At 36.3% G+C, this 17,043-nt stretch overlaps 1 protein-coding gene across 2 annotated transcripts in view; it reads left to right on the forward strand.

Annotated features, from left to right (window-relative positions):
* Positions 1-26: 26 nt before the first annotated feature.
* LOC127836694 (rho guanine nucleotide exchange factor 4-like) overlaps positions 27-17,043 on the forward strand; it is a 139,174-nt gene continuing 122,157 nt past the window's right edge. The window contains exons 1-2 of one of the 2 annotated variants that reach the window (XR_008028877.1): positions 27-471; positions 11,253-16,591. The gene's annotated coding sequence lies outside the window, so the exon portion shown is untranslated. Of the gene's footprint in view, positions 472-11,252; positions 16,592-17,043 lie in introns of those variants that run through there. The other variant, XM_052363384.1, reaches the window with a different exon arrangement.

Genomic DNA, 17,043 nt, shown 5'->3' on the forward strand with positions numbered 1-17,043 from the left:
TTCGGCAGTAAATAGAAGATAAAGACACCATGAAAACCAGGATGATTAAAAAACTCTTTCAATACACTGTGCGTGTTATTACAAAAAAAAGGCGAATAAGAAAGTAGAAGCGTTTTAAAGATAATTAAGTAAAAATGGATTATTACGGTTCTATCATAAGTTGATTGTGGCGAATGTCTTAGAATTGTGACGCAAACCGATATAAATACTTTTAAGGGAATTTATGTGTGTGTGCTGACGAAAAACACAACTTCCTGCATATATTGCAGCAAACGATCCACAATTGCTTATACAATGTTGAAAATGATTTTGAAATAATAGATTCGTCTGGTAGCCTTAGACAATCATCAAAACATAAAGATCGGAAACGAAAAGCGGAATACCGATGATCCGTTATTCACGGTTTTGCTTCAAAAATGTTGTCTTGAATAAAGACATCATTTGGATATTTAACAAACATTAATTTAAAAGGTGGGTTTTGTATTATATACGTTGCTTTTATTGCTTTGCGCTTAAAAATGAATTTTTGTCACATTTCCAGTTAATAAGTGTTTTGAATTACCTAATAGTGTGCGTATTATGATTAGTCACCACTGTATGTGTCAGTCTATTGTTATTAAAACTAGTTATATGGAGAGAATACTTAAGTATATTTACTACCCAGAAAACTGGATGGAAGTGATTATACCATTCCATATAAGGCGACAAAAGCGATGTTAATAAGTATCGTGGTAATACACTTGTAAGCTGCTTGTTGGGGAATATTAAATTATAGAGGAATAAGGAAAATCTAAACACTCTAAAACTGTTTAAGACAAATAACTATTCACTTATACAATACAGGACAATTATTTCGTACTAAAACTGTTTTCGTTTATTTGAAATCCTTAAATGTTCTATTTTGTAAATGCAACGACTTTGATCTTTCGCCAAAACAAATTTGTCAACTATTCGATGTATTCGTGTCGCCAATTCTAAATTATTCATTTGAAGTTTGGGGTTATACAATATCCAAAGAATTAAAAAGAATACACCTTAAATTTTGTTAAAGATTACTAAGAGTAAGAAGTAATGCGTGTTCTGCTGCAGTGTACGGCGAACTGGGCAGATACCCACTGTATATTCAAAGATACATAAGAATAATCAAATATTGGTTAAAAATCAAAGACAGTGATAATATTATATTGAGAGTTGTTTATAGCGAGGCTCTTAAAGATTGTATTTGCGGGAAGAAAACTTGGGTCACGAATGTAAAAACTCTCCTGAACGAATATGGATTTGCGTACATGTTTGAAAATAACCATTTCACAGATTTTGTCATTAAATGCATTATATAGATAAATGTAATCATTGGATCTAAAAAGCTCCTGTAAAAAATCAAGAATAAAATTTAAAAAAGGAAACAAAGTAGCTCGCAGCAGGGCTCGAACCAGTGACCCCCGGAGTCCTGGAGTAAAAACCAATTAGAACGCCCGACCATCCTGCCAAGTATGTATGAGAGACGTATTTTATACTTTATATAAGCAATCTTCGTAGTTTCACAAAACTAAACGACAACAACAGAACTCTCCAAATTATTCAATCGTTTCGCGTTGCAACGCTTTATAATTTTCAGGTTTTTAAATCGTCAAAAGATTAATATACTGGCTATATTAGAGCATGGTAAATGTTCAGTATTACTGTTTCCTCACAAATATCATAACTAAAACGAAAATTTGCGAATCTGAAACAACTTTTTTCAATTTTGTCAATTTATCATAACGTGAAAAGATCCCTTTAATAATAACGCTTTTCGCTGAGTTAAAATGCAGAGTCATAGACTGTTTTAAACAACATTGGTTTCACACACTTGAAAGTCCAGTTTTATTTTTGTACAAAGAATTTAAAATATCATTTGAATACGAAGAATATTTAGATATCTTACCCAAAAGTCTCAGATTTTACTTCTGTATATTAAGAATGTCATGTCATCCATTAAGAATTCAAACAGGTAGATTTAGTAATAACCGCATAGCTAGGGAAGAGAGATATTGTATTTGTTGTAACTCACGTGATATCGAAGATGAATATCCTTTTATTATAATCTGCCCATGTTATACCAGGTATTTGTATTAACTACACATATCTGGTTATACAGATATTAGGAAAACATAAATCAAATCTTATTCTCTAAAACGGCCATCCGTATTTAAATATTTAAGCCTTATGAGCGCATGTAATAACATTTCACATTTCTAAAGAGTCGTAGGCCTATAATAGCAAGCTTACTGTAAACCCTCTTTTCTAAACTGCAATAAAGTGTGAAGTCGTTATGCTGAACGTGTGAAGACGTTATGTTGTAACGACAAACTACGGGAACAACCAGAATTGTGTGTTTACTTCTCTTAATAATTGATATAAGGTTTTGTAACACTTATTCAAAATTAAAACTTCTATGGACGAAATAATATAGTTAATCTGGTTATCTTAAAAAAGTAAGTAGTGCGAGATTTGAACAGATATTTCGTCAAGTCATTCAAATCTCAGAGTAATTGTTTAACAGAGATAGGGTCCCGCAATTATTGTTTAAGTATGTAAAAATTCCTTATGGTAACACAGAAAGACATCCGTACTTCTATAATAACACCGATGGTATTTTCAACTTTCTGCTACGTATATGACGTCATGCTTAGATTAAATTTCGAATTATAACCAACACTGGCACACAAAAGCTTTGAAAACTAGCAACAACTAACGATTCACGAATTTTAGTACTTTTAGCATATCCATAGTTTTAACGAAGCTTTAGGATTTATAATGTAAACACTTTATTAAAGCGCATTGTATTGTCACATGCACCGATTCAATCTGTCGTGTGTATAGTTGTTGAGAAATAGACCAACATGACGAAATACACAAACCATGGATGACGTTTGGCCAAACATTTAATAACGTTTAATAATATTCAGTTGACCGATGTTTGCGACCTATATTGGAAAATGTAGGTTCAACAGGTTTACTAAAAAGTGAGACGTATAGCAAAAAGGAAGCTGAGTCGCCCTCTAAGAAATGGATGTGCGTTAAGTGTCGTCACAGATAAGCATGTTCAGTCCGCACAGGCTGATTGCGCTTATATATAATGATTAGTTTTCTGTAAGTTTCTCCATAACGAAAATCCAGTCTAGGCGGTAAGTGTCGTCCCTGATTAGCCTGTGCGGACTGCACAGGCTAATATGGGACGAGACTGTACGCACGTGCACGCGAACATCGGATGATACTCACAATAATTACATTTTATAATTCTATATATTATATGTAATCATTCATTCCTTAATTTATTGTAATCTTTTTATATAAAATAACCATTTAAGTCAGATAAAAACCACTTGCCACTAACTGCAAAAAAGTAATCAAATCAGCGAATTGTCTTACAGCTGATGTATAATTATTTCTTTATAAACGTGCATTTGTACAATATCTAATCAATAAATATACCCCCTTTAAAACCCAAATTTACTCCTTAAGTATCCAAATTTGAATTTCGTTTAAAAACGAGCCGTATTTATTAATTATTTATCATTTCTAAAAAGGACTTAATCCTTAAATTGTTTCTAATTAACTCGTGTATGTATGCCATATCATATAAACTAATTTGTGTGCCAAATCATTTCATGTGTTGCTCAGATATTGTCCGCTTGTGATAACATGTACATTATTAACGCAACTCAATAGACGTACATTTGAGCCGTTCTCTGTGAAAAGGGGGGTTTAATGCATGTGCGTAAAGTGTCATCCCAGATTAGCATGTGCAGTCCGCACAGGCTAATCAGGGACGACACGTTCTGCTTTTATGATATTTTTCGCTTTAAGAAAGTATTTTCTTATCAAATATCAAGTTTAGGCGGAAAGTGTCGTCCCTGATTAGCCTGTGCGGACTCCACAGGCTAATCTGGGACGACACTTTACGCACATGCATTAAACCCCCTTTTCACATAGCACGGTTCATTTATATCCATGTGTCCAATATTAAAGTTTACGCATCTGGTTGAATACTGTGCATGTGAAGGAAATATACGGTTTAGAGAATTTAATCTGAAAACGTCGCTCCCTAATTGAATAACGGTACATGTATTTAAAAAATCTGTCACCACGTCTTTGTATATCTGAAAAAAAACATTTCGCAACATTTCTGTACTTTTATTCATTTTTCTTCTTCTTTTCCTTCTTCTTCTTCTTCTTCTTCTCTTCTTCTCCTTCTTGTTCTTCTTCTTATTCTTCTTCTTCTTCTTCTTCTTCTTCTTCTCCTATTTGAGATCGTGTTCATGGTCGTCTTCGTCATTTTCTTCTTTGTTACGTTATTATGATGTCAAATGTGCATGATTATTTTTAAAGTTAATTAACAGCTATTAAGATTATGATAATAATGATGATGATATTGATGTTGAATCTGCTAAAAATAACAATGCTGCTGCTGATGATGATAATGATGATGAAGAAGATGATGATTATGGTTATTTGGGTGATGATTGTGCTACTGCTATGACGACGACGACGATGACGATGACGATGATAATGATGATGATGATGATGATGATGATGACGACGACGACGACGACAATGATGATGATGATGATGATGATGATGATGATGATGATGATGATGATGATGATGATGATGATCATGATCATGATGATCATGATGATCATGATGATCATGATGATCATGATCATGATCATGATCATGATGATGATGATGATGATGATGATGATGATGATGATGATGATGATGATGATGATGATGATGATCATGATGATGATGATGATAATGATCATGATGATGATTATGATGAGGAGGAGGAGCAGGAGGAAGATGATGAGGATGAGGAGGATTATGAGGATGCTTACGTTTGTTTTTGTTGGTGGTGGTGATTGTTATAATGAAAAAGCATATTCTTATTTAGCTGTCTCTTGTTCTACAGCTGAGATTATTACACAAAGAAGGCAGGCAATAATGATGATGTGTTGACAAAGTTGAAAATCACAATCACACTGGTAATTTCTAGTATAATATTTATGATGCTTGATGTATATTTTAAATGTGATATGGGTTTATGATTTATCCATTTATGCCTAGCGTCTAGAAAAAGGCATTGGCAAATAGCGTAGACCCAGATGAGACGCCGCATGGTGCGGCGTCTCATCAGGGTCTGCGCTGTTTGCTTAAAGGTATTTCTGTAAGAAACATTCTTAATGTAGAAATAAATATACTAGACATCACTAATTTTGGAAATAAATTGATTCAATGTAGAAGGATGGGAGAGTCCACTAGGCATAACTGGGTTAAGACTGTCGTTGAACTGTATAATGCATCACTCACATATATTCCGCTTCCAACTGACCCACCCCTCAACATCGAGAATAAATAGAAAAGTAATAAGCGTTTCATAGTCAGGATTGTTCCACAAATTGCCGATAGCCGACTGTGATAATGTGAGTGTTCAGTTATATATGAGGACTGTACGGTCATATCATATATTGCTACCTGAAGGATTCATTTAGTGACTTGACTAAACTTCCGTCTGTGGGGTGAAATGTTGGGGAATATTAAATTATAGAGGGATTAGGAAAATCTAAAAACTCTTGAATTTTTTAAGACAAATAACTATTCACTTATACAATACAGGACAATTAATTCGTACTAAGACTGTTTTCGTTTATTTTCAACCATATTATACCTAATGCGTCACATACAATAAGTGTTTGTACTAATTGTTGCGTAAGGGAGAGTTATCATCCATTTTCTTTGTGGTGTATCACGAGGATTTTCAAGAGCTTTGAATACAAATAGGTCCATGATTAAGCCGACGATAATGTCACATCGTAAGGAAGGTTACACATTTTAAGTTTTAAATCAAATGCAAATGGTGTGGTTGCTTTTTTCATAGACGTATTTCTTTTGGTCGGCACAGGCTTATCTGGGACGACACGTTAAGTATGTCTCATGGTCGGCACAGGCTTATCTTGAACGACACTTTAAGAATGTCTCATGGTCGGCACAGGCCGATCTGGGGCGATACTTTAAGTATGTCTCATGGTCGGCACAGGCTGATCTAGGACGACACTTTAAGTATGTCTCATGGTCGGCACTGGCTTATCTGGGACGACACTTTAAGTATGTCTCATGGTCGGCACAGGCTGATCTGGGACGACACTTTAAGTATGTCTCATGGTCGGCACAGGCTGATCTGGGATGAAACTTTAAGTACATGTATGTCTCATGGTCGGCACAGGCTTATCTGGGACGACACTTTAAGTATGTCTCATGGTCGGCACAGGCTGATCTGGGATGACACTTTAAGTATGTCTCATGGTCGGCACAGGCTTATCTTGGACGACACTTTAAGTATGTATCATGGTCGGCACAGGCTGATCTGGGACGACACTTTAAGTATGTCTCATGGTCGGCACAGGCTTATCTGCGACGACACTTTAAGTATGTCTCATGGTCGGCACAGGCTGATCTGGGACGACACTTTAAGTATGTCTCATGGTCGGCACAGGCTTATCTTGGACGACACTTTAAGTATGTCTCATGGTCGGCACAGGCTGATCTTGGACGACACTTTAAGTATGTCTCATGGTCGGCACAGGCTTATCTGCGACGACACTTTAAGTATGTATCATGGTCGACACAGGCTTATCTTGGACGACACTTTAAGTATGTATCATGGTCGGCACAGGCTGATCTTGGACGACACTTTAAGTATGTCTCATGGTCGGCACAGGCTTATCTGCGACGACACTTTAAGTATGTATCATGGTCGGCACAGGCTTATCTGGGACGACACTTTAAGTATGCCTCATGGTCGGCACAGGCTTATCTGCGACGACACTTTAAGTATGTCTCATGGTCGGCACAGGCTGATCTGGGCCGACACTTTAAGTATGTCTCATGGTCGGCACAGGCTTATCTGCGACGACACTTTAAGTATGTCTCATGGTCGGCACAGGCTGATCTGGGCCGACACTTTAAGTATGTCTCATGGTCGGCACAGGCTGATCTGGGTCGACACTTAAAGTATGTCTCATGGTCGGCACAGGCTTATCTGGGACGACACTTTAAGTATGTCTCATGGTCGGCACTGGCTTATCTGCGACGACACTTTAAGTATGTATCATGGTCGGCACTGGCTTATCTGGGACGACACTTTAAGTATGTCTCATGGTCGGCACTGGCTTATCTGCGACGACACTTAAATGGTCGGAACAGGCTGATCTGGGACGACATTTTAAGTATGTCTCATTTTCGGCACAGGCTTATCGGGGACGACACGTTAATGGTCGGCACAGGCTTATCTGGGACGATACTTTAATGGTCGGCACAGGCTGATGTGGGCCGACACTTAAAGATCAAGTATTAAGACTCGTTTTTCCATAACGATGCTCTATTTGTAAGCTTCGTTAGAATTAAGCATGTTTATCAAATTTTCTAAGAAACAACGAAACACATTGATCGGAAATATTGCCACGTCTATTCACTGGTTGGAAGTTTAGGTTAGTAGGCGACGCCATTAGATTTGTTTATTATCATTGTGAGTGTCTTCTCTTACCTGCAGAAGAAAAAATATGCTAAATGTACGAGGTGTTTATGGGGTTTAATAGTCAAACATAGTTAACAGGGAATATATAATAAATATGTAATAAAATAATACATAGTTATATAATGTTACTGGAGTAAAACTATAATTTGTATAAATTCCTTTATATTCAGGACTTATGTGATTTATCATAGACCATTTTGTATTTACAGTTTTGTGTCAAATCCATAAAATTTGGAAATATGTAGATTGTATAGAGGTAAGTATTTGAAAAAGACACAACGTCGTAAAAAATGTCAAGTGTGATGCGTTTTGTTATTGCAACGATATCAATCTTTTTGCAACATTGTGTTTACGGGACAGTATGAATGTTTTCACCTGTCTAAGATGGTTACAATGCGACCAAAAATATATGTTATATATGATAAGTTTGAACAAAAGCGTTTTCCAAGACATGTCTGCAAAACAAGTCATTAATTGTTTTTTTAACAATCGACTGCATCGATCAAAATTGCGACAGCTATAGAACTGCGATGCTACACTAGGAAATGTTTTTCCAACAACATTATAGCATTCATTCAAGCCACGTAAAGAGTAAAGTATATTCTGGAAAGATAAATCTATAAGAAATTATGTTCATTCATTTCAAAGAAAGAAAGTTAATAATCGGTCAATTTTATTTATGTTTTAACTCGATTTTCGCTTCAGCGCTTTTTTTAATGTTTTTTGTTGCGTTGTTTTACTTTTGATATATTTGTTAATATTGTAATTATCAGTTAACATTCAATGAAATTTAGACTAATTGTATTCGTGTTTACATTTTAAAGTCCAGATAAACGTGCTGTCTTACTTATTATCAATGCTTTAAATGTTCGAAGCCATACGATATCTTTAATCTAACGCATTATCTTCTCATGTAGTTTATCCCTTTCAGTGCGGGAACCGAATTTTGAAGGCCTTTGCAAACAGTTTGGATCCAGATGAGACGCCACAGAACGTGGCGTCTCATCAGGATCCAAACTGTTTGCTATTCTGATAGTATTCTTTGAAAAAAATCGAAGAAAATGCTAATTTTACAAATTGAGCAGACGACATTTTAGCAGACGACAAATTTCCCAGCATGCAAAGGGTTAATGGCTCATCTACAGTGATAAAGGGTAGTTCTTCCCCGGTGATTGTTTTTAAATCCATACATTAGTGATTGTATTAAATCAATTCACACGGTCATCTTATTAGCATTTTTCAAGGATACTGTCATACCTTATATCGTTATTATTTTTATTTTGTTTGAAGTATAAAGTCTTATCTGTTTTGGTCAGTTCTCCATTTGCATTGGGCAAGGCTCAAATTTTCTGTTTTAGTAAGCGCGATACTTTTATAAGACTAAGGTACCATCATTTCTTCCAGAACCGGATCCGAGTGTTCAATTTTCCAATTTAATTTCCTCTAATTGTTTTCTTTTCTAGATGATCTTCTTTTGGAAGTATTTTATCTTTATGGACCATGGTCTCTACTTTTAATCATTGCCTTACTAGGTCGAAGCCCTATTGGCTTAGGCTAGCTCTTACTGTTTCACTTTGGTCAAATTGCACCCCACTATCGCATAAATCAGTGTGTGGGGTTTTCCCTTATTAACCCATTTATGCATATTGGACTCTCCCATCCTTCTAAATGGGATCAATTTATTTCTAAAATTAGGGATGTCTAGTATATTTATTTCTATATTTATAATATATTTAAGAAAACAGTGCAGACCCAGATGAGACGCCGCATCATGTGGCGTCTCATCTGGGTCTACGCTGTTTGCAAATGCCTTTTTTCTAGACGCTAAGCATTAATGGATTAATATGTACTATCGTTGCGGGCATTTTCCACATGATCCAAAAATAAAAATTGCCTGTATGCTTATTGCCTGTGTGTGCGTTTCATTGATATGTGTGTTTAAAGCAGACTTTCGAAAACTTTACCCCCAAGAAACTATGATACATCATAAATTGTATAGGTAAACAAATATAAACGAGAGCTCATTTCATCCAACCAGTTGTTAATGAAGCAAACAAGGAACAATCAAAAAACATGATTTACTTATCTGAATGGTCTAACTATGTAATTACAGCTAATTCCACATCGTCGGATACCCATGTTCTCCATTTATCAATGCTGGAGAGTAACGGAATGAATTAGTCGTGGGTATCCGATGATGCTAATTCCATTTAACACTTACTATGAAATCTACTTATGATTGAATAATCACATTATTTCACTGTCATACAAACATTTGGTAAACACATAGTATACTGTGTATTATTAGAATAATATTATGAATCATATGTTACACCGAACAGGAGCTAGACAGAAGAAATACACCGGGAATATGTTGTCGTTATCTGCCAATTGCACGAGATATCAGATACGGCGCTAGTGTAGTTCTGGCGAAGATCTACAATGTAGAGCTAATCAGATATGCTATGTGGGCGATTTCGATCACTTTCTCTCAGAACAGAAATACTTTTTGAAGTGCTTGGGGCTACTACTACTACAACTGCTGCTGCTGCTGCTATTACTACTACTACTACTACTACTACTACTACTACTACTACTACTACTACTACTACTACTACTACTACTACTACTACTACTACTACTACTACTACTACTACTACTACTACTACTACTACTACTACTACTACTACTACTACTACTACTACTACTACTACTACTACTACTACTACTACTACTACTACTACTACTACTACTCTACTACTACTACTACTACTACTACTACTACTACTACTACTACTACTACTACTACTACTACTACTACTACTACTACTACTACAACTGCTGCTTCTGCTGCTGCTACTATTACTCCTACTGTTTCCGTATTGGTTTGTTAAACGGTTTCAAAAGCATTAATATATTGTGTAGTTGACAAACTATCTATCTATTTGGACAATTCGGAGCAATACAGCGAAAATTTTATATGTGTGTTGTAAGATCATCAAGATGCAGCATCAAGATGCAGCATCCCCGTCTGGTTATTTATCAATAAACATCAATTAACTTGACAATGTAGCTAGTTTTGAGCGAAAACAATAGCTGGTCAGTTTGCCAGAACTGTGGATCCCCAATTAATCATTGGCGTGGTTATTCTTTCCATGAATGTGTATGATTGTCCTTGGAATGGTAGTAGTGCGAGCATTTGTTTTCACAAGTGTTCTGTTTTTATTAACAAAGTTTATGTTACCTTGAGGAAGATTTAGATGATGATGATGATGAGAGAATGAAGTTAATTATTTATTTTATGGATATTTTTATTACTATCATGATAATCAATATTACTATTATTATTATTATTATTATTATTATTATTATTATTATTATTATTATTATTATTATTATTATTATTATTATTATTATTATTATTATTATTGTTCTTCTTCTTCTTCTTCTTCTTCTTCTTCTTCTTCTTCTTCTTCTTCTTCTTCTTCTTCTTCTTCTTCTTCTTCTTCTTCTTCTTATTATTATTATTATTATTATTATTATAATAATTATTATTATTATGGTTGTTGTTGTTATAAGTATTATTGCTGCTGTTGTTGTTGATGCTGTTGTACATGCTGTTGTTGTGAAAGGAAAGTCATAATTGTTACTCTGGTTTCCTATCTCTTTTCAGGCCTCAACCCGATTTGACAAGACCGGTAACAAATCAAGTACCAAGGCATAACTTCAGATCAATAAAAATACATTCCAGACAAATTTTCCCGAAGTATAGACAACTAAACCTTTGAAGAAAAATGGTGCTTCTTATCTGTGTAGATGGATCTTACAAGAGAAATGGCAAATGAATGCCGTGAAATAACATCTAATGGAATAATACATAAAAATGCGCCATTTCGGACTGGACCAAGGGATTTGACATTAATGTTATAGAAAAAACGTCATCAACACTATTAGTATGTTAGAATACGATAACACTTATATACTTAATATAGTTACTGTATGAAAACGAAAAAGTGTCTTCAAATACAATATACCGACTGTACGTTGCTTTGTGTTTTAGATGAACGAATGTGCAATCAACATTTTAACAAAAAAAGTAGTGCGTTTATTCAAATAGCTATGCAGTAGTAATCGCGAGATATGTGTGAACAATCAATGCGGATAGTATATATTGAAAGTAAACATGTGAGTGATATGATCCCGTCCAGTGCGTTTTTGGGAATTTAGAAAAAAAATGTTGTTCTTGTTGTTTTGAGTTTCCTTCCGCGTCAAGGCTGCATTATGTTGGAACAATACAGACAGCATGTTGCATTTGCTTGTTTCTGAATAAATCAAGATGGGCGAGACTTCAACGAGAAAGTTCAGCGGAACTTCAATGTGAATTGTCGTTATGCACATTCCTTTATAATAAATATATTATTGTAATAGTATTATAGTAAACGGGATCTCGCGATATTTTGGTGCAGATCTCACTTAACGAGACTTCAACGAGAATGTACCTGGAAACGCTCGAATTCTGAATTTTTGCGCGCAGCATGACGCATGAGGTGAAAGTAATACTTTTCCCTCGGAAACGTGTGTTTTAATCATTTTAAATCGCATTGACTGCTATCACTGCCTTGTCAGTGATCGACAGCGGACTCCCTATCAGCAATTAATCGGAACTTCCCCAATGCAAGTTACTGGCTGCATAGGAATCAATTGCACAAAACCGGCAGATAATGGCTATGAACTTCTTCTGCTGGCGTTGTTGTTTTATTTTTGTGTGTGTTCATTTTGGTGCTGTTTGTAAAGGAAGTTGTATGCGTTTGTGATTATCTTGAGTATAAATACACGGGGTCACTGAAAGCGTCTTCAAACGTGATGTGTGTTTGCAAAAATCCGAGATTAAATATATGGTGATAAAGATATTGAAATGGTAACTGGAAGTATCTTAATATCCGGTCGCACACGAAATTTATTTGTGAAAATTTGATGGAAAACGAAACCCGAGATGCATGCGTGGAATTGAGAATGCATGCACATGAATTGGCAATGCCTTTCTGCATTATGTTTCCTGCATTTAAATGCATACGTTGATTGAAAACAGTACTCGACAAATTTGACAATGTCAAATGCATTTAAATCCGGAAGTATTAGAAAACGCGACGACGCCATTTCCGGAAAACGGAAGTGTATTGATGTGAATTTTTCGCAAATCGATGACGTCAAAATGAAACGTGGGCCAACTACGCATGAAAAGAGACTAACGGGGCTAAAATCGACCTCGAGCACAGGACAAACTCGGTTACCAAGTAATAAACCGAACGCTAGTAAAGGAACGAAAACTAAAATTGTAGAAACGACATCTCTGACAGCAGATCGCAAAAACGTTCTTTCAAGCAAGCCCGCCAATCAAAACAGTTTCACCTTGACAGCGTCGGTGACGGTTTCTGCAAAAACTCACACAAAAATAGTTTCACCGACATGTTTACCTTCAAACGTTCCTGTGTGTAACATTGTTAATGACAATAGTGTAAATAATAACAAATTAACCAGTAATGACGGATCCATCGGTCGAGATGACATCATCATCTGCACCGAATCAACCACAGACACTTTATGTGAACTTGTCAATGACAAAAGTAGAACCGACTCGATTGATTTTGTTGACCAAGATGGCTGTGACAGTGACATATGTTCAACCAATCAAACTCGAGAAAAGGTTCAAAACCATTCCAACAGCCAATCCGATAACAGGGATAATCAGGCAAATTTAACTTCTCATAATGAAATGGTAGGCCAATTATCACAAGATCAAGACACGGAAAACACAACGACACATTGCAATCTGTTCGAGCAAAATCAAATTCAAGGCACGACGAGTAAAACGCCTGAAATAAATGATAAGTGCGAATGGTCAAAAGGGGCACAGTCTAGACAAGTCGGCTCAAAGATGCCCTTTGGCGAGAAACGGGCGATTGTGAAACGACAAGTTCAATGCGGTCTAACAACTGTAAAGGAAACAACTGTTTTAAAGTCGGACCGTAATTTATTAATTCGTAAATCCAATGTTTCTGTCGAATCGAAAGCGGTGCGGGCGAAAGTCCGGAATCCAGCATCTAATCATTTGCAGACAACTTCCAAATTTGCAGCTTCCAAACTTTCAAAGAACATCACCAACGTTTCTGATACAAACAGTGGCAAGTCCCAAACAATCAAGAAACGTGTAGGGCATAACGACAACAAAATATCGACAACGGCAGTCGCTGACCCGGGCATTGTAAATAAAGATCAAAATCTCTCTTTACTGACGAAAGAACGCTTAGACATTGCCACGGCCGGAAAAATAAGTACTAATGCTAAAAGTATCAAAACTGACAGGAAAGGTACCGATTCAAACAAGTCGAATAAAACAGTACGACCGAACTCTTATGGGCAAAGTTTTGTGAATAAAGAATGCGTTGACGATTATAATATGAAAATATGCAGCAAAACTTTCTCTCCAAAACCCACGTATTCTCCTATTTCTACAGGAAAAGACGCTTGTTCGAGCTCAAGGTCATCAACGCCTAGTTCTGGTTCCGGTTCTTCAACCGGAGGTTATATTAGTAAGCCAAAAACAAGTACCTTAAAGAAAAAAACACCGACAAGAGAACATAAGCAATCCGCAGAAAGGGTTGCAGATCAGAAACACGAAACTGTGGTTTCTACATCTATTAAAGTGTCAGAACAATCTGTACCTAACCTTTTGCTTAATTCGCAGACAAAAAGTAGTATGAGGAAAGATTTAAAGAAACCGTGCATTGAAAAGTCATCAAGGACCAATACCAAAACTACTCAAGAACCAGCGCGAAATAGTTCATCACTGCCAAGGGACACAACTGCAACTAATACTCGACCAGATATTAAGCAGAGTAGCTTCTCTTTGACTATCAGTAAAAACGAAAGACATATACTAGACGCCCACCCCGTTTCCGGACGAGCAAATTCCGGCAATAAAAGTAAATTTGCCAAAATGACAGCTGCTGCCAAAGTTTTTATTCCAAAGAAAAATGGCTCCTTGCGAACGCATAAATTACAAAAACTGGGAGCGAATTTATCACACAGTTCGACAGTTACAGATGCCGATTCCAAAACAATGTCAAATAAATTTCAGCAATCAAATGAAGTAGATGTATTAGATAATATATCAGTTAATGCATCTGTGAAAGTAAGAGCGAGTAGTGCGAAGGAAAAGATAGCGTTGCCGTGCAGATATCGTTCGCAATGCGCGGACGCGAACTTTACAGATTCAAACACGATTAGCGATGCCAATCACGTCCATGCGACGTCATCGAGTCAAGCAAAACCTGACAGTTTTATTTTTCCAACAAAATCTTGCCTTACCGATCTCAGAAAAGTAAGCGATAAAACGTTGTCTGTAGCTGCGAATAATTACGGTACGCATTTAGGACGAGAATTACCAACGGCATCGGATGATAATGTAACGATATCGCATACATGCTGCGAAAGTGTAGACAATTTGCACGAAATTACGCGAAATGTAGATTTATTGAGACAGTGCGGCGATGGAGAAAAGAAGCATGTGTGTAAATCCATAAACGACAGACATGTTGTTATTTTCGCACCGGATTATTGCACAGGGTTTCGCGATAGCTCCAGCCATTCTGGTCAGAGCTTTCCGAGCATCGACCTCGCTTTAAAGGTCACTAATGATTGCTTATCAACAAGTGCCGAAACGGCTCATTTGTTGGGTATGAGCATAGAGTGCAACATGGAAAATAGCTCTAGAAATGAGCATGTACCGGATGATGTGGACTCCGTGGTTTCTTCGAATGGCTTGGAAGATCATGTTTTATCTACGTGTCATTGTGCTCTACCACAGTCCTACTATTGCGATGACGACACATGTCTAGTTTTAGATGACAAATGTTACACCAAAAAATACGGGGGTGGTGTAGAGTCTGAAATATTCGGGGATATTTTTGCAAACCGTTTGATTGAGTCTGAAATATGCGGAGAAGACGAACACATAGGAGTGAAATCTGAAATATCCGGAAATATGTGTGAAAGTGGTATAACTGAGTCTAAAATATGCCGTGATGTAAAAGACAACTGTATAACTGAGTCTGAATTAATTAGGGACGTGCAAGACACGTGTAAAACTGTGTCTGAAATGTGCGGTGACCCAAAAGACACAGGTATAAATCAATGTAAAATATGCAGTGACATAAAATGCACGTGTAAAACTGCGTCCGAAATATTCCGCGAAGTTCAAAACACGTGTTTAAATGAGTCTAAAATATTCTGTGACGCAAAAGACACTTGCATTATTGCGTCTGAAATATGCCGTGACGCACCAGACACGTGTTTAACTGAGTCTGAAATGTGCAGTGACTCAAAAGACACGTGTCTATCTGAGCCCGAAATATTCAGTAGCGCAGATGACACATGTATATTTGAGTCTAAAATATGCAGTGAAGTTCAAGGCACGCGTTCATGTGAATCTGAAATACGCGATGCTAAGTGCAAAACCTGTGATGTAGGCATGACACCGTGTGTCTCAGTGTCAGACCAAAGCATTGATTGGCAGCGAGAATTGTCTGACAGTCAGGTTCGTGTGTGTTATTTGAACAATGAAGACGGTCCACTGAAACACAATGGTAAGGAAAGTGAGCACCCAAGTAGCCAACAGTTTCCTGCAGAGGAACGTAACGTATACGAGAATGACGTGGCCGTGTATGACGTCGATAAATCCGTTTACGTCGCTAAAGGAAGACAAGACTCTAGGCAAGTCATACAGCTCGCAACATCCGTCTGTCAGTATAAAGAAATCTCCGCCTTAGAGTTCGAGGTTGATGCAGGGGAGCACTATGCCACAGCCAACCGGAAATGAGACGTGCGATGCAAGACAGAAGACATGCAGTTCCGAATCGATTCATTTAATTAGTGTCAAAGAAATGGCTTCACATTTGAAGGCTGCAGATATGAAATCTGAGCAAATTTCACTGCAGCGAAGGCAAGAATGTGGTAAGAATTTTGTTAATTGAATATTGATAGCAAAACGAAAGCGATATATTGGTTTTATATTCTTAAAGATTCTAAGCGTATTGTAAGATTAGTGAAGAAGTAAGGTAAACTGTGTCTTACTTTAAAAAAAACATTATATTTTTGATATTAAGAATCACGTTTTGAATTGCGATGGCAAATGTTGATAAAACAATCGTTTTGTATACGTTAAATAATCATTTAATATCAAATATTCGTTAAAACAATCATTTAATATAAAATATACGTTAAAACAATCATTAAAGATAAAATATACGCTAAAACAATCATTTAATATAAAATATACGTCAAAACAATCACTTAATATTAAAAAGTATCTGTTAAAACAATCATAAAAGATAAAATATACGATAAAACAATCATGTAATATAAAATATGTACGTTAAAACAATCATTTAATATAAAAATATATG

Source organism: Dreissena polymorpha, chromosome 6 (assembly GCF_020536995.1).
Source record: "Dreissena polymorpha isolate Duluth1 chromosome 6, UMN_Dpol_1.0, whole genome shotgun sequence".
Taxonomy (NCBI): domain Eukaryota; kingdom Metazoa; phylum Mollusca; class Bivalvia; order Myida; family Dreissenidae; genus Dreissena; species Dreissena polymorpha.